The sequence below is a fragment of the Empidonax traillii genome, unplaced genomic scaffold, assembly GCF_003031625.1.
Source record: "Empidonax traillii isolate 1590-97213 ecotype Southwest subspecies unplaced genomic scaffold, ASM303162v1 scaffold487:size479533, whole genome shotgun sequence".
Classification (NCBI taxonomy): Eukaryota; Metazoa; Chordata; class Aves; order Passeriformes; family Tyrannidae; genus Empidonax; species Empidonax traillii.
In genome coordinates, this window is record NW_020955680.1 from 93,224 (window position 1) to 112,081 (window position 18,858).

Consider the following 18,858-nt stretch of genomic DNA (forward strand, 5'->3'; position numbering starts at 1 on the left):
TTCCACATGAAAACATAAGCAGACGTGATTCTAAGAATATAATACCAAATAACCTCAGATACTTTCAAATTTTGTACTATCATTTCTGATACCTAATAACAAAGCAAAGTCCTTCTTAAGCAATCATAATCTTCCCACAAAACACTGTTCCAGATATCTAATTGAAGAAGCCATCTGAGTATTTTACCAGAGAGCAAAGTGCCCCAATCTTCTCCCTTTACTGACTATCTTTCTGGTTTGAAAGCTCAAGAATTTTTATGAAACAGTTAAGGATTTGTTTGTATTTGTAAGTGAAAAACAAATGGCACTTGTCCAGTGCTGTCCTGGTGTAATTGTGTTTAGATTTTTACTTTAGCAATCTGGTGGCACCTAGTCTTATTATTCCTATTTCCAAATGTAGGTTCATGGAACTAATTCATTTCCAATAAGATCATTCATTGAAGCCCCACCAAAAATCATGCAGGCTGGAACTTTCCGTGTTGTTTAAACTAGAGCCATCTTATACATTATTTAGTTCAAAACCCACAGCTTTCCATGGTGCAAGTCAGAAAAACAAACTGAAAAAAACATTCTGCAAATGAAGTTTATTGACAATTAAAATTTTCTGTTAGTCAAAAAGTTTGTCTTTTCTAGATATGCTGATAATGTTACAGCAGTTAACATCTGGTTGTTGGCTATGACAATCAACATTTAAAATATACATTTTGAAATTGTACAGCCTATGGAGTCAGCTACATATTGCTGCACATTAACCAGATCCACAGGTAAACTAGTACTGGGTATATCACAAATAAAAAAAGTCATGTCACAAACTGCACTTAGCACATGGCTTTGTCCATTTTGCCTGCTTTCTGCCAACAAATCCATTTTCTCCCAGACTACTTCTGACATTCCACTCCTCTGAGCAATTCTAAACTACCATTGTTTTCCAAACATCAGCATGCCACAAAAATGCTTTCTACTTTCCCCCTAAATACAAGATTTCTCTCAGAAAATAACTCTGGCTTGATGCTGACACTGAGCAATATTTACTATTGCAGATCTAAAGAGATATGATGCCATTTCATGACAGCAGAAACATGAAGGTTTAGACTATGAAAAAACTCCAAGCCATTGGATATCAAATATTTTTTCAGCAGAAAATGTATTTATTGTGTTTTATTTTATTTAACTCATTTATCAATCAGTTTTTGTTTTGCTTCCATTTCTCAAAGACAGATAGTCTAAAAAGAAGATTTTGGGGGTTTTTTTAAAGTGTGAATGTCTGGTGTCTCCAGATAAAACTGGAGAATCTTCCAAGTGTCCTTCAGTTTACTTATGTACTCCTTATTTAGGTACAGTGAAGGCATGCCTATTCTGACTCAACTTTTCATTGCTCTGAAATGAGTTATTACTTTCAGCAAAGCAGTGTTTTGATACTCCTCATTTTGCAAAAGAAAATTTTAAAAAACCCTAATTTTTTGGTGATACATCATATAGTAGTAATATTCTTTATAATCTCCATAAGCCTTTCTTCCTATCCATACTCAGAGTCCTTTAGACCGCTATTATACCACTGGAGTGATACAAAGCTTTTGAAGTGTAAATGACAATAAGGACCTGGTTTTCCAACCCAAGAAGAAAATAGAGTTTTCCATTAGAGTTCTGGTCCATTAGAAAATTACGGCAATGATATAACCACTATTTTTTTTATAGAACAGCTCCTTCCCTCTTCCTTCTTTTCTTAGGGCAAAGGAAAAAAAACCTATAAAAATTGCAGACTATGGCACATAGAAAGAAGACCTAGGATAAATTAAAATGTTTTAAAGCATTTTTACATTACCTGGATGCAGAATGAGCTCTACGACACAATATCATGAGAAAAAGAGAAGGATTAAGGACCATGAGAAATAAACAAAGGGATTTTGCCTTGCGGGTATGGCACAATCTTCTGTAAAATAATTAACAAGGGAGCAGCAAATGCCTCGTAGGATTGCTACTTGTATATATAGATACATTCAAGAAATTCGGGGAATCTATTAGTCTTTTGTTCTGATTGTGAAAAACATACTCAGGTCTGGAGTAATGGACAGAATGATAGCTCAGTGTCAGGAATTCTGCAACAATAAGTTTCCTAGGTAAAATAGCCTAAAGTAAAGCAAAGTACTTCTAACTAAATACCTTGCCCTGAGAAACACAAGCAAAACTCAGCAGTGTTAGACTTTCAGTTTGCTTCGTCTAATGAAAATTGGAAAATAATTATGTGAACATACTAAGAATTATTTAATATCATGGCCAGGCTAATATTTATTTCTTCCAAAGTTTCAAGAATAAAAAAAATAATCACTTCGATAACAGTATGAAGTGGTAACTTCCTTTGAAAATATACCATCAATCCAACCAAACATATTTAAAAGGGAAATGATTTATTAGAAATGTGCACTGATGGTAGAATGCCCCTCAAAAATGGTTTGTTCAGCACAGCAGAATGTAGAGGTAAAACAATCTGAAGATATTCGTTGGCCCACAAAGAAGAAAAGTAGACATAAAATTCTCTAAAAATGTCACACTGCATAGGAGGTAGCGCAAAGAGAAGGAGGAAAATGAGCTAGGAGGAATGTTCTTAATACACAGAAATTAAAACAGTGAGAAAGTTTTTGCTGACATTTCTTACAAAGATCACTCTGAAAAGCAACTTGAACATCAGTCAAATCAAATACACACAAATTTTAAAAAATCAAAATTAGAAAGATAAGCATTTAATATACACCTATGGAATAGGTTGACTTCTTTTTAATTGCTACAGGATAAGCACTAAGACCTCCAGCTTCAGGGCTCAACAAAATGTGGACTTCATATAACTTGAGAGAAGATCCAAAGAGCTTGATTTTCCAGAGTTGAGGAGTTATCATTCCAATAAAAATTATCCGGGGTAGGAGGGGCTAATACCTTCCTAATAAAATCCTGTCTTTATCACATAGAGTGACTTCTTAAAAGGGGGGAAAGAGTTACCATTCTGTAAATTAATTAGGTATTTTAAATACTAAAAAATTGTAAAACACATAGACTAATAAAAATATAATTAAAGATAAGCCCATCTGTGGTATTAGAGTACAAAAACAAACATGCACTTAATAGCAAAGTACCCTCAAGAGATTTAAGGATCAATACAAAATAATGAATTAGACCCTGAAGATCCTATTCAGTTTGTCCTGAGGGAAAACTTTGAAAAATTTATATTAGAAAGTCTTTAAAATCCAGCAGAGAGTTTAAGTATTATGATTAAATCCTGGCATTAGAGTGAAGCGTTATTTGACAGAGTTTTCATTTCAGAACACGATGGAGTCCCAAAAGTGGAAACAGAAAAGATTCTTTATTTTGTTCAAAGTTGCTTTTCACAGTTTGTGATTTGCTCCCCTTTAGTAAGGACATAGACTTGCCAAAATTTTACAGATGAAAAATTGAGGCATATGGTAGAAAAGCAAAACAAACAAAAAAACTCCCACAGTTGTTTAGCACTAGTTAGATACTAAAACCTCAGATTGGCATGGAAATAATATTAAAATCTGGCTCTATACAACTTACTGTTAAATGGTTGTGAACCTTATAAGCACAGGACCACGCTTGCTTCCCTGGCCTTGCCTCTGAGAAGAACAAAGGAGAAGCAGCAGATAGTGACAGATGGAGAAAAAGAACAGACTTAACCTTTCTTTGGTTTATTTTTGGTTGGTTGTTTTGTTTTTTTTTTTTCCCCAATCAGGTGCAACATAGAACACCTGGAGCACTCCTCCTCTCCTTTTATATACATTAGTGTCGAAGATATCCTGATGACTCCAGTGCCGGATTGCTGGATACATAACCACTGGAGTAGCCAAATTAAGGCACGAGTGGTTACGCTGCATATTAATGCACTTGAAATCCACCTAATACTGGTAAAACTTGTGGGAACATCCCTTAGTTCTTCAGCAAAACAAGTGGTTTTAAAATTTTCAATAAATTTGTTTAGTAAAAGTTTCAACATTTCTCATGTTCAACATTTTTTGGATATGAGCCAGCACTGCATCCTTGCAGCGAAGAATGCAACAGCCTCCTGGACTGCATTAGGAACAGCATCTCCAGCAGGCTGAAGGAGGTGATCCTTCCCCTGTAACCAGCACTGGTGAGACCACATCAGGAGTGCTGAGTCCAGTATAAGAGGGACATGAAGCGAGTCCAGCAAAGGGCCACAAATATCTCTAAGACCTTAAAGAATCTCTCTTTTAGCATCTTATCATACAAGGAGTGGTTGAGAGTGCTGGGACTGTTCAGTCTGGAAAAGAGCAGATTTAGGAGAGAGACCTATCACAGTGTGTACAGATATCTGATGGTGTTAGTAAAAGTGACAGAGCCACAGTAAAAGGACTTGAAACAGTGGCCACAAACTGAAACCTCTGTCCTTGAAAATATTAAGATCAAAAGAGACACGACCCTGAGCAACTTTCACTAGTTGACCTTGATCTCAGCAGAAGGGTTTGGACTAGATGATCTCCAAAGGTCCATTCCAAAATCAGATATTCAAAGAAAAAAGCAACTGGAAGGCAGACAGATCAGTATGGGCATGTATATGTCCTGGTCAGTTTTCTCACTGAATATTATTATCCCATAGGAAATTAGCATTTAATCTCTAATTGACATTCCAAAACAGGTCAGACTGTCCAAATTTAAAACACCACTCTATTTGGGGAAGAGGATTTTTCCCTGTGAATGGGAGCTGGGTAACGGGGAAACCTAGATGAAAACTAATCAGGGAAGATGCACGTGTTTCTTTCCTACAAATATGATTCCATCTTGTAGTAGTGTATGCTAAGTAAGAGAGGTCGTGCTACAAAATTTCACTAGAGCTGGGCTGCATGATGGTGTTAGTGGTGATAAACTATTCTAATGCAAACTCACAGCCCAAGCAGCTTTGTTTCCAAATGCCTAGCCTATTCCTATCAGATGCAGACTCTTGAATGGTTGCATAAGGACAAAGCTAACGCTAGAAGAAATCTTTGGGTCATAACCACAGTCAACTCCACAGTGAGAGCATCCTCGGATAAAAAATAGCTTATATTGAAGCCAAGGTTGTAATTTGACTACTAGATGTAGCAATTCTATATTAAGAATATTTTACTCTTAAAAGCATTCCCACACCACAGTCTGCAACAATTGATGTAAGTTTTTGTGGGTCAGCTCGATAAACTGTTTAGAGAACATACCCACTAGAGAAAACTGGCAAAAGCTTGGTTTAGCTAATACTGGAGTCAAATTCTCTGCACTGTACATACTAGTTTTGATCAGAAGCTAATGAAGTCACCACCAGTACACACTAAAGTTTTTCAGATATAAAGAGGTATTATGCTCTTTAACATAAATGTATTTGTGACATTAAAAATGTTATCTAGTGCACTTCCACTTTTTTTCCCCCATAATTAAGCACTTTTCTTTCTCCTTCCTGCAATGCAAGAGTCCCATGGAAAAATCCAGTAGAACTGAACAGAAGATAACACAATGTTGTAAACATTTGGTGGCATATTGTCAGATGTAATTACATCATTATTGAGTACTTAAATGGTGTAGAAAATTGCTAGCAAAGACATTTGAAATAAAAATGGATATATACAAGTAGAGACCTCTTTAGCTTGTAGAATCACTGAAACTAACTCTTATTCCTTCGCTGATTGTATGTGAATTACTTTGCATTAGTCATAACACCTTTACCCCAAAATATCAAAAGTTCTGAAAATAAAAGTAAGACCTTAAGCAAAAAGCAAAGCTCTAACTTTTAGGTCAAAGTCAATTCTGTCTGCCTAGTGAATCCATTTGCGCACTTCTGATCAGCATGAACAGAGTGAAGTTGCTCTGATTTAATCAACCTTATCTTGGAATTACTTAGATTTTGTTAGTTTTGGTCAGACCCCACAATGCTTTTTAAATTTTCAGGGTTTATTTTTATTCAAAGAAAAAGCAAACTACTTTTTATTTTGTCTAGACAATACTGTCTACAGCTAAAAGCCTCTGCAGAAATAACTACAGCTGTTAGGGATCTAGCCTGAAATTGTCCTTGTGTGGAATTTCTTACAATTGTTTTTTTGCTGGAATTGTGATTAAAAAAATGAAGATAAAGCAGATTTATGTAGCAATTCCCAAGATGTTTAAGCTAGGCATTCTCTCACCTACTGCATAAAGCTGAAGCAAATGAGCTCAGCTCCTCAGGAAGAGTTGCCAAGTGAAAAGACAAAAAAGCTTTGTGTGATTTTCTGAACAAAAAATCAAAGCCACATAGCTAGTTTCAGTAGTTTGCAGAACCAGTAGTATGCCGTGGCATGGTGTGTTTCAAAGTGGTTTTGTGGGGAAATTGCATCGATTTAATCTCAGATTTGATATGATTTGAGGGTTAAGAAGATTTTTGGCTCTGAGAAATAAACACACTTAATACCACCTACTAAGTATGGTTTCACTTTCACGAGGCTGCCTGCTTTTGCAGCATGAAGGCTCTGAGTCGAGCCTTGACATTCTCAGCGCTGCTTTGAGTGGAAGCTTTGAAAAACTTGCAGCTACCTCAACAGGTGTTCCACAGACCTTGCCAGGATCAAGCCAACAAAGATAATACAATCATGGAAATATACCCCAAAGCAATGTACTGCAAGAACTGTATTAACACAGGTTTAGGAAATCTAAGTCCAGGAAGCTGCACGTCCAGCCATAAAGCAGTTGCATGTATGGCATGCTGTATTTTCAACTCTGCAAATTCATGGACCCTTCTTGTGAAAATATATCTTTCTGGTTTTATCAAAACCTTATTGTTTAATGAAAATAGAATACTTGGGATGAATATCAGAGCACTATCTGATAGAAATACTAGGTGATTATGTGAGGGAAAAATAATCTTTGACACAACAATCTCACAGATATCAAACCACTTGCACTCAATTTAAAAGAAGAGCTCATTCATCTTCCCCTTTAAAATCACCAATATTAGATGATGGTGTGTCTGGATTCTGGAGTTCACAAGCTCTAATGAATTCAGAGCTCAGTAGGTAAAAAATGGTGATGGAGCCAGAGCTCTACTGGCTGGACTAACCCAGAGGTAGAGGACTCTGATGATACCACTAACAACAACTTAGAGACCTTCCTGTGTTACTCCAAATTGTCCTCTTCTTATTGCGGTTTTAAAAAGACTCATCCAAGAATAAGTGTTGCCTAGCTGTCTACTTATACAAATAGATAATTTTATTTTTAATTTGGTTAATTCTCCATTTCTCTTCACAATTTTAGTTGGTTTATGCATTACAGGGAAAATCAGGTCGTTCCTGTCTTATATAAGTAACTTATACGTGGAAAAGAGTACCAAATTTTAGATTCCAACTTTGAGACTAGATTTTTCATAATCCCCTTGTAATTTACAATCCTAGTTAAGAATGAAAGCAGTAAACAGAAAAGAACCCATATCTAAAAGATTTTGTATACAAGGCAAGCAACAGAACTACAGTGAAGTAAATTGCAAGTACATACATAAATAAACCATAAGGGTCCTTTTAAGAATATACCCCATTCAATAATTTTGCATTTTCTGAGATAGAAATAGCTCTATAGATACAGATGCATTTCTTTTCAAAACAGTCAAAGACACCCCCCCCTTACTTCAGTAAAGGTTGGATTAGGTTCTTAATCAGGAGCTCAGAGACACACTAAAAATACCAGTGTGATTTGGTTTAAAAAAAAATAAAAAGTATTTTTTATTGTGAAATGTTCCTTTGGACTTATTAAAGGAAAATGCTTGCTTTTTGTTTTTTCTAAAAGAATAAGCCCCAGACATTTGGAAACTATCTGCTCTGAGTCACAGGAACAGGAGTCTGTGAAGTACCCCTTTATGCAATCAAAGACACTTGCCATTCCAGTGTTATGTACACGTCAGTACATCAGATGCACTATTTTGGTTGTTCCACAGGCACTCTGAGATCAGACACGGTCTTGGCAAACTTTGCAAATTATGCCTCAGCCTGACCTGACACTTCAGCCTCATAAAGCTGGAGCTCCTAAACGCTCCCATGTCACTGAGCAGGGATCTCAGCACAGAGGCACAAACACATTAAGGAATCCTTTAACTGCTGAGTTATGAGGAGACTCCCTTCACCCGAGTGAAGGGACAACATATTTGCTGTGTTAGCTTTAGAAGTCATACACTGTTTGCAGAAGGGGTTATCTTGTGTCCACACTCTCTAATTTAAGCTAATGTTTGTTTACAGAGACTGCAAAGCAGGAGAGCAGGAATGTTTCACTGTATTAATTGTGGTCTCTTTCATAAAGGGGTCTTTGAGACAACCTTTAGGGGTGCAGAGGGAGAAGTCACCTGTAACAGCCACATCAGGAGATGCCTATTTCCAGGAAAAAGTCTGACTCGTTTTGCAGGGTCTGAGCCATCATTTAGATGTATATTTTGCTTTCAGTGCTTTCACAGAAAGAAAATAAACCATGAAGTGTATTATAGTTCAGTTCAATCATTTTTACAGCTGCTGAGAGCAATAACTGAATTCAAATACTCTAAGCCTAATACTCTAAGTCCCTGGTTCAGTGACTCCCAACTAATTTTTTTTTTTTGCTTGCTACTAATCACCCGAGGTGATGTCTGGATTTTTTGCCCACATTTTCAAAGAAAAGTATCCCTCAAAAAGTCTTGAGTAAGAAAATGGTAACACTTAATTCAAATATTACTGGCATAAATGACTGCTTGACCACAAAAAATAGAAACCTCTGTCTGCAATCTGATTTTCTATTTCTACTTCTCTAAATTGTTTTAAACTGCGCCTTCCAAAAGCTAAATTGTATTTACCAGTACCTACTTACACTGATTTTTCTTAAGTTCTCATGAACATTGCCAGCTCCCAGAGCATAAGACTGCTCAGACTCCTCTGGAAAAACTTTTGGATCAGTCTAAATTATACATTAAAATATATGTTGAGTTCCTCAGATACTTATTATTTTATTACTGTTAGCCTCTCTCCTTGATAGAGAAATTAGAAAAATCGGTTTAAAAAAATCAAAATCAATAGTAGCTAGTCAAGAATATTAGAGCAGATTGCCACTATAGTAACAGGAAACAAAAATATTTTTTTGGGTGGGGAGAAAGCATTTTTGCGACTCTGGGCTGCTTTCAGTTTCTGACGTATTTTCTGAGTATTCAGCAAATCTGCAGTACGTACAGCCCATTCAGTTTGTCACATGGAAAAGTTAATTAGGAAATGCTGCTTGCCTTATCAGTAATCCTTTTACCCCAAAGTACAGCCAGGAATACAGGCCCAGTCATGCACTGGATGCATTGGGGCATGATGGAGCAATATGTATATGGTCGCTTATCTTGCAACTGTATAAATCATACTTGATAGCCCTTGAAAACGAGCAAAGACTACCATTTCTTCAGGCATGTGTTTGAATCAGGGCTTGGGGCTATCCTATTCATAAAATGTCAATTGACACCATTTTGTCCTGCAATTCTTTGTCTGATCACAGTGGTTTAGTGTGTAGACATTATGCTTCTCATTGTATACTCAGTTATTCAATTAGGTATAAGCTTATAAAAAGAGCAGGGAGTCTCAGTACTATTTTAGCAATAGTATTATTAGTTGTTAACTGCTACTTGGCTATCCGGAATTTTTCTATGTTAACTCCGCTGTCTGGTTCATGAAATATTACATGTACTTTTTCTAATTATTATTTGAATTATTTAGATTAAATTTCTCTGTGTAATAAGAAAAAGTCAGGTTATGGTCTGTTGCATGTATTAATAATGAAACAAGGGTTCCTTATTTAACATTGGGAAAGCGCTCTTGTGTATAAAAAATATTGCTCTGAAAATAATACTACCTGACCTGCCTCAATGCTATTGTACCATAGATTTTCTTTTAAAAGTGGTAAGGAAAGTTTCCTTTAAATTTGATTTTACTTAGGCTAATTTTACAATAAAGCTAGGAAAACATTTCAATAAAATCCCTCTGAAAAAAACATTATCAGGAGCTTCTGCAATGTCCTTTTTAACAGACTATGCAGGAACCATGCCTGATTTGGGTATAGCATACTTGCAAGTCACTGAAAGATTGAGAATACAGTCACATCTAAGAACATTTAATCCCCTATGTGATCAATTTGTACTTGAAGCAATGGTTTTGAGATAGCTCCAACTCTGAGAGCTGCAGAGCACTGAGGTGTATGCCAGTACTTACAACAAATGGCTGATGTGGTTGGAAATGGCCATCTCTGGAAACAGGGTTGAAGAGCTCCTCAGAACAACATCTCTGAAGCTGTAGTCCCTGACTTCTATTGATCTGGGGGCCTCTGCAGGACTGTACACTTTTAATTCATGGTTTTAGTTAAACATTGTTCATAGACAATGCAAAAATTAAATACAATGCTCAATTTTTCACCAGATGACTTCAGATCCCAGCATTTTAGAGGAAGAGAGAGAAGAAAAAAGATGTTATGATTTTCCCTTGGCAGTGTGCTTCCATTTTAATTATGCTATAAACATTTTTAACATAGTTGTTTGTAAAGCTGGCTAGTATAACGTGAAGTCAGTAGAGCTGTACCAGTTTACACCACTAACTCTAAATTTCATCATCTGTAGAGAATTTTTTCATTTGTTCCCTGCTGTCAGACCTAATTTAACATGATAATTTCTTGATGTACATTCAGCTTTGCACATGTTTTTTGTTTTGCAGGAGTTTTTTTTCCACTGTTGTCAGTGATCAACAATATTGACATATTTCTCTCTCTGGCTCTATCTGGCTCATCACTTTAGAGTCTGAATAGCTTCTCTGCTGGATGTCCTGGTGGTTCACAGTGCCCATGGCCTGAGTTTCAATGTATAGTGTAGACTTTCTTTCACTGGAGCCATTGGCTTCCTCAAAGCACTATCCTTTCTCCTAATCTGAGAGTTATACCAGGGGCCCCACAAGTTTCTGAGGCTAAAGGCTGCTTGCAGAAAAACTCCAGTAGAAATAAACTTCTGTTAAGAGGAAAATATTTCAGTAATTAATGTCAAGATGGGAAAAGGCATAGAAATATTGGGCAACAGGTTTCCACAATACTAAAGACCATCCTTCTACAAATAGCTGCAGCTGGTTTTAGAAGTCCTGCTAAACTGCTCCAAATAGGAATCACCTCCTTAGCATGAGTATGGACATTTAGCTTACTGCACCTATTGGTTTTCTGGGTGAAAATCTAGAGCCCACATATTCCCCCATTTCCCAAGGTTATTTTAACCTGCATCAGTTTGTATGTGTGGACAGTCAGATAGTCAAAGGCTGGGGTCACCTTGAAGTTGAATAGCCACAACTTGTGTCAGAGAGTTTGGGGAATTAAATTAGACATTTATTTCACAACAAATTTTTTCATTGCCATGAAGATTCACAGAGGATTAAAAAATTAAAAAAAAAAAAAAAATCAAAATTTCAGCAAACAGTGAAAAAAAATGGGCAATATCTGAATTTATTCTCACCAGAAACAATTTATCATTCTGGAACCATGATTTACACACAGATTTGGGATCTGGAGTGGAAAGTTTATAGGATAGTCTTAATTCTAGCATGCTTTGTGATGATTTTCTTTTATCAACAGAACCCATGCCAGTCTCAATGAAGTTTTCTTAATAAATGTTAGTAACAAACAAACAAGACCAGTTAACTAGTGTCCTGTTCATCAGGCCACCCTTTCATTCAAAAAGCAATCTTTAAACTAGGAAGATAGATCTTTTTTTGTCAAGTGCAGAGTAGAGCCTTTTATAAAAAAAATGTTGAATACCAAGGTGACCTGGATAGTTCCAAAGCCATAATTCACAAAAGAAATTAAAAGTTTGTTCCCTTAAGAAGAAAGCCATGCTTTCTATCTGTGGGATTAAAAAAAAAAAAAAATAACCACAGTGTATCCTGAAAAATTCTCATACAGTGTGAGAAGGCATTTAATCCTGCCTGCCAGATATTTCTGATTGAGTCAAAGATACATTAAATTTTTAGGGAAAAAAACAGAATCATATTTAAATTACTTCTGTTAAATATTTCCAACTCAAAGGCATTTGAGCACTAGATTCTACAATATTTACTGAATAATTTTAATTTATATTTTCTGTCAGTATTTAGGATCTATATCTAGATTTGGTGTCAAGTTCTTCACAAGACATAAACAACTGAAATACCTATTGAGTCAATTTTGCTTATCTACAAAGCAAAGTGAAAAGTCTGATTGAGTTCTACCACATCAGTAGCTTGCAGAATCATGCTTGCAAGATTTTGGTCTAAAGAAACTAAACAGGTAAGGAAGGCATTTTCTTATATTTCATTATCTTTGTGAAATATCCTATTCCTTACGCCATTTCATGATTGGCACTGGTAGGTGATCACAAATTATTCTCTGACTATTGCATGCTTAGCATTAGCTCACTCTATCTTAAGAAAGTGCCAGATATCTTTAATCAGCTCTTCCTTGCCTTCTGTTTATAGCTCTTTGAAAAAGTCTTAATTTTTTCCCCTCTTTTACAGTCTGATACTATGTATTCTGAAGCTGTGATTTAGGGATTCTATCAAATCCACACTAAAATTATCTGAAGTATTGCTGATATCAGAAATGGAAAAGGAAAATCTTAATTAAATTTATAAATGCACACTGTGTACATACTTTTCAAGGAATCACAAGACCTCTGCATTAATTGGTACTTTTGTCTCCTTTTTACTCTTTTTCAATTTTTGTTAGTGCTGGTTTCATCTTTTTACTGAGATAATCAACAACAGGTCCTCAGAAAGGAGAACTGAAGTCTCAGAGGGCTTTACACAAATCACAGGAACTTGCTGCTGCTCTTAGTTCATTAGTTCAACAAGTAAATTGCGAGTCTCATTTTTTCAGCACACCGGGATAAGATGCATAGAAAAACTTCGCTTTGCTTCACTTCTTGGGCATGTGCTTCTTTTTTCCTCTGCAGTATCTGGACCAAATTTCCTGTATTTTACCCTCAGTAGCTGAGGGTGAAAGCAGTCCAAATAGTCTAGCTGATAGTAACAAGAGTTTCTCAGAAATGGTTTTAGTTTTATGCTGGAGAGCAGCCAGGAACTGCTTCTCTCAGATTTGTCTCTAAAGGGCAACATTCATGCTGTAACATTGAAGCACAATTAAGTCACAAGCACTATCAAACATCCTAAAGAAACATGTCAACACACAGTTAAGGGGTGGGGGAACAAAAATAAGGGTATGTAGAAAACCCATTTCTTTCCAGAAAAACATATTTTATAGGCACTAGGAAACAGTTCTCCTTAAGTTACTGCTTAAACTATTAGTATGGCCAGCTATTGCCAACCTCCTCCTGGACTAGGCCCTTCTCAGTGCCAGTGAAAGCCTAAAAAGACCTTCTCTAAGAGAAAGCAGTCGACAGTTCATGTTGTCACCCATGAAGTTTGTCAAGAATACCAGACGAAGTCAGTACTTAGTATTGCAGACTGTGGTGTTTGAAGAATGGATAGAGAACATCAGCTTTACCATTTCAGGTTGAAGTCAGATCATTTCAGCACTCAGTTTGAAGTCAATATCTCCCCACCACCAAAAAAATAAATGGAGTACACTCTAAGGAACACTTCCAAAATCTTGAAGGTTGCATTCATGTACAAAGATATGTTGGACATCTGGGGATTCCAAGTCAAAAGCCTTTCTGTATCTTCTGCATTGCGCAATATTTGTTTAAAATGTGTTAGTTCAAAGTTTATCATGTAGGTTCAGAAGGGAATATCCCTACTACTATTTAATCTGTGTTGATAACCTCCTGAAATGGTTCAAACCAATCTGAAAGAAAGGGGTTTGGGAGTTTTTGTTCAAAGAACAGAATGTACTGGGTAGATAATCCAGTTCTAGTATGTCACCCACCCTTCACAAAACCCTTAACCAAAAATAGGGAATAGCTTATAAAGGCATGAGATTTCTGAATGACAACATTACTGAAATATGCATACCCTTTTTTACATCACAAAAAAATCAAACCAAAATACAGCATATTAGATCAAGTCAAACAAGGTCACAGCAGCATCAGAACACTCAATTATTAGTTTACATTTAGTATAATGAAATTAATTATACCAGGTCAAGTCTTTTATGAAACCTGAGCCTGCAAGACTCGGTATGTATACTTTTACATGAATACCTCTTTTGCTCTTGAATCTTTTAAGGTTTAGACACTTCAAGTTCTTTCCACAAAGGAAAAAAGTTTACTGTTACAGTAAACTGAAGCCTGCTAGCAGCAGTTAAGCAAGCTCACTTACTCACTTTATGGTCATGGAGCATGAAGGATAATTTATAGAGACAAGGATTCATCCAGCGTTACGCAGGTCAGCAACAGGAATACCAATGAATCTCCCCACTTTACAAGACTATAGTTTATGCTCTGTGTTCTCCAGAGTTTCAGTAAGCTCCATGTGACATCATGTAGCACTGCCAAAGTCATGAAAATTCTAAGTAGGGGGAAGTAGCACTGCTAAATTGTGAACTCCAACTGCAAACACCCAGTTGTTCTGCGAATGGGACATTCATAGAGACAACCCGATTCCAAACAACCTGAATATCACAACCCAGACTTTACCAGTTTAATTGAGCAGAAGTGTTTACTTTGGCAAAATGAAGTAAACCTTAGCAAATGCAACAAAACAGAAATAAGATGGACCTGGATGCAGATGTGACAAGATGAAAGGTGAAAAAAAGTTGTTGTGGGGAAATGTGAGGTAGGGACCACTTTAGACCACACATTTATGTTCCCAAGGAAGTTGACTTAAGGCTTTAGAGGCCTCTTCCCTAGAACACAAGTGCACTTGATGAGCCAGGGTTGATTGGCTGTCTCCTATTTTGAGCAGGATCAGAAAGCTGTTCCAATTTCCATAGTTAGGTTTCATTAGATGCCATCACATGCGTGAATCACGTTAAAAGACTCAGGACAGGCTAATCCACAGGCTGACAAAGTTGGGACCTGTAAGACCTCCACAAGCTCATAAAAGGGGTTTTACGTCAAGAAGTTATAAGGCCAGAAAAATCTACCAGATAGATTTATTGCCTGTGCATAGGAGAAACGTGATGACATTTTCAGGAGGTTAAAATAACACTTTTGCTATCAAACTTTGGAAAATAAGGCAACTTGACAAGAGTTTAAAGCAAGTATTCAATTAATATAAAGCATTTCACAAAGCATTGACTTAGCAAATTCCAACCCATACAGGTTTAAGTTACCCAAATATCAAGAAAAGGAAATTAGGAGAAGAAGCAGCAGCAAGGAAAGAGGTGCAGAGGGCGGGGGGAGAATTATAGCTACCACCTTAGATTCGCGTAGAAGCAGCTACTAGAAATCCAAGGACAATAGGGCTGCGACAACATGGAGATCTCATGGTGCTGGGTTTACTTGCTCTGGACTCCTGTGGCCACCCTCCCTCCAGGTGGAGCTTCTGGTCTGCCAGCCATTCAGGATCTGGGTTAGGGCCTCCAGGAGTTTGGTGTGGAGTTTCAAGTGTGCCAGTGACTGACAGCTGCACTAGAGGTTCTCAGGGAGGTGGAGTTATAGGAGCAGAGCACCGTTCCACCTGGACAGAACCCTATCTGCCTTCTCCCCTATGCAAAGTTGTTTCAAAAGAGTAATAACATTTTTCCAGTCTCTCACAAGCCATTACTCAATTCCCCCAAAGGTTTTCCCATTAATGATGGTCAGTTAAGAATTCAAGACATGCACAACATCAGTAAGATGCCCTTACTCTTAAAAAATTATAAGTAAAGGGCAGAGCAGTTGCGTGGATCCTGCAGATTAAGAGAAAGGACAAGTGAAATCTTTATGGAGTGCCCTAAAACTATTTCTGACAATGAGAGAACTCTGAAATGTTGCTATTTATTGTCATGTACATTCTTATAGAACATTGGCATCTGTAAACTAAGTATTAGGTAATAACAGATCTCATGCTCAGCCCTCTTCTCAGTATATCCACTGCAGAGGGGCAAAGAGAGTTCAACATCTCAAATTTTAAAAGCTTTGCCACTATTTAATGTGTTGGTCAAAAACAAGCAATGAAGAAGAAAGAACTTTAACATCCATTAAACCAAAGAAAGTTTAAAAAAACAAAAACAAAAAAAAAAAAAATAAAGGAACAATTCATAGCCTGCATCAGTAGAGAAGAAGGAAGAAACAATTCAAACACAAGGAACAGATAAAGCATAGTCTTCTGTTCTCCTTATGGTAATACCTTTTGGGCTCCCCCATAGAAGAATAACATTGATAAATGGCAGCAAGTTCAGCAAAGAGAGACATCAAGAGGCTGGGGACTGTAGCACTTGCCCTGTGAAGAAAGGCTGAGGGGATCAGCCTTGCTCAGCCTGCACAAGAGACAACTTTGGGGGAGACCTTCCAGCAGCCAGCCAGTACCTGGAGGGTGGAGCCAGGTATCAAGAAGACAGAGCCTGCCTTTTCATAGTGGCACATGAGGAAGGACAAGAGATAAGAAGCATCATTTGAAGAGAGGCCTCGGCTGGATATAAGGAAGATTATCTTTACCTTGAGCACAATTGGGCAGTGGAGCAGGTTGCCCAGATAATCTGTGTCCTCTTCAGCCTCAGATGTTCTCAAGATGAAAGTTTGGATAAAGCTCTGAGCTACTTGGTTACTGACCTTGTAGTTGACCCTGCTCTGAGCAAGAAATTGGACTAGAGACAAACTGAGATCCTTTCCAACCTGAATTTTCCTACATGTTCTTACAACACCACACTGCATTATTACATATTTTCAATATACTGTGTATGATTAAACACTGAACAGCTATACACAACACAGATACCCATACTGTAGAAGCAAAATCTAAAATTATTATGTTTAAACAGACATCTAAAAATAAGTATTCTTACATTATTCAAATATCTGATATTACTGTTACATTTCTATAATATCTAATGCCTCCCCCATAGCTATTTTGTGAGAGATAACTTTATAAATCTACATAGTAGCTACCTCTTCTATTGCTACTCAATCCAGATTCAAAACAGTACCTCTAAGTACTAGTCCTCCAACAGACTGAAACTTCTTTCCATGAAAATAAGACAAAACAGTCTCCATTTAGTGGGGCTTTGCCTATCCAAATGCTGTGGATGGAACTTGGGCTGCAAAAAAGTGAAATTGAGTCAAATTTCCTCTTTGACCAATGACAGCGGCTGAGTTTGGATACTAATTTAGGAAAAGTGAAATAAATTAGGGAAGTAGAACAGGAGACTGGTTAGCTTCCCTTCACATCAGCACCTACCTTCCCAGATCTCTACTGAATAAATGGATTAATTAGCGAGCTATTTACCCTCAGAAACAAAGAAGCAGCAAATGGTAGCAAAAAGAGAGAATGGCCGAAGCTTCAGCTTTAAATGAAGGATTCAAAATTCTTTCAAGAAAACAGGAGATGGGTAAATGGTCATCTAGCCCACTCATCTAACTCCCACACTGGATTGAAACTTCCTTCAGTGCATTTCCTCCCATCCACCCACACACAGAGCAGTTTTGGTTTGACGCTCTGTAGAGGGCTTGACATGAAAAAAGTATAAAACTTAATCGCAATCCAGGTCCAATACTGCTGCCAAAAAAAGGAAGAAAATAAAGCAGGGAAAAACAAAGAAGTAGTTGCTGGTTAAGATTCACATCTCTAAAAATAAGAAGGACATAAACAGATTACATTCCTTTTACAGAGTGGGATGCATACAAGAAACCACAGGTTTAAAAATAGTAATTTGATAGGAAGGTTAATTGGAGAGCTTCTAGAAAGAAAGTATAAACCCCCTCTACTACTCTACTCTCTTTTTCTTCATTTCAGATTACCTGTGAGAGATTTTTTTCCCCCTGAAGTTCCAAAAAACAGAGCAAGTGGCCAGATCATAAGAAACAGATAAAGCAGCTCAGTGCTATGCATGCAATATGGCTGTTAATTTGCAAGGAACAGACAAGGGAGAGGGGCTTATCAACTCCATTACTGTAACTATTTCCATTTAATGTCACAGGCATAATGAAGACTGGGCAATCACCAACCACATGAAGTCCAACAAGGAAAAGCGCAGGATTCTGCCCCTGGGGCAGCCCTGGATGTTTGTACTGATTGGGGAATGAGATGCTGGAAAGCAGTGCCACAGAAAGGCCCCTGGGGGCCCTGTTTGACAGCAAGTTGAACATGAGTCAGCAGTGCCCTGGCAGCCAGGAGGGCCAACCATGTCCTGGGGGGTATCAGGAAAAGCATCACCAGCCAGTCAAGGGAGGGGATTGTCCTGCTCTGCTCTGCACTGGTGTGGCCTCACCTTGAATGTTGTGTGCAGTTTTGCTCACCACAATGTAAGAAAGATATTAAGCTGTTAGAGAGTGTCCAAAGGAGGGCAATGAAGATGGTGAAAGCCATATGAGAAGTGGCTGAGGTCACTTGGTCTGTTCAGCCTAGAGAAGAGGAGACTGAGGGGAGACCTCGTTGCAGTTATAACTTCCTTGGGAGGGGAAGAAGAGGGGCAGGCGCTGATCTCTTCTCTGTCGTGACAAGTGATAGAACCTGAGGAAATGGCCTGAAGTTGTGTCAGGGGAGATTTAGATTGGATATTAGAGAAAGATTCTTCACCCAGAGGATGGTTGGGTACTGGAACAAGCTCCCCAGGGAAGTGGTCACAGCACCAAGCCTCATAGAGTTCAAAAAGTGTTGGGGCAATATTCTCAGGCACAGGGCACGACTCTTGGGCATGGTCCTGTGCAAAGCCAGGCCTTAGGCTGTACTGATTTACATTTCTAGAAAGTTAGGCGAATAGTATCCAGTTCTGAAGTTGCTGTAGGGTTTGCCAAAATCACATCCACCT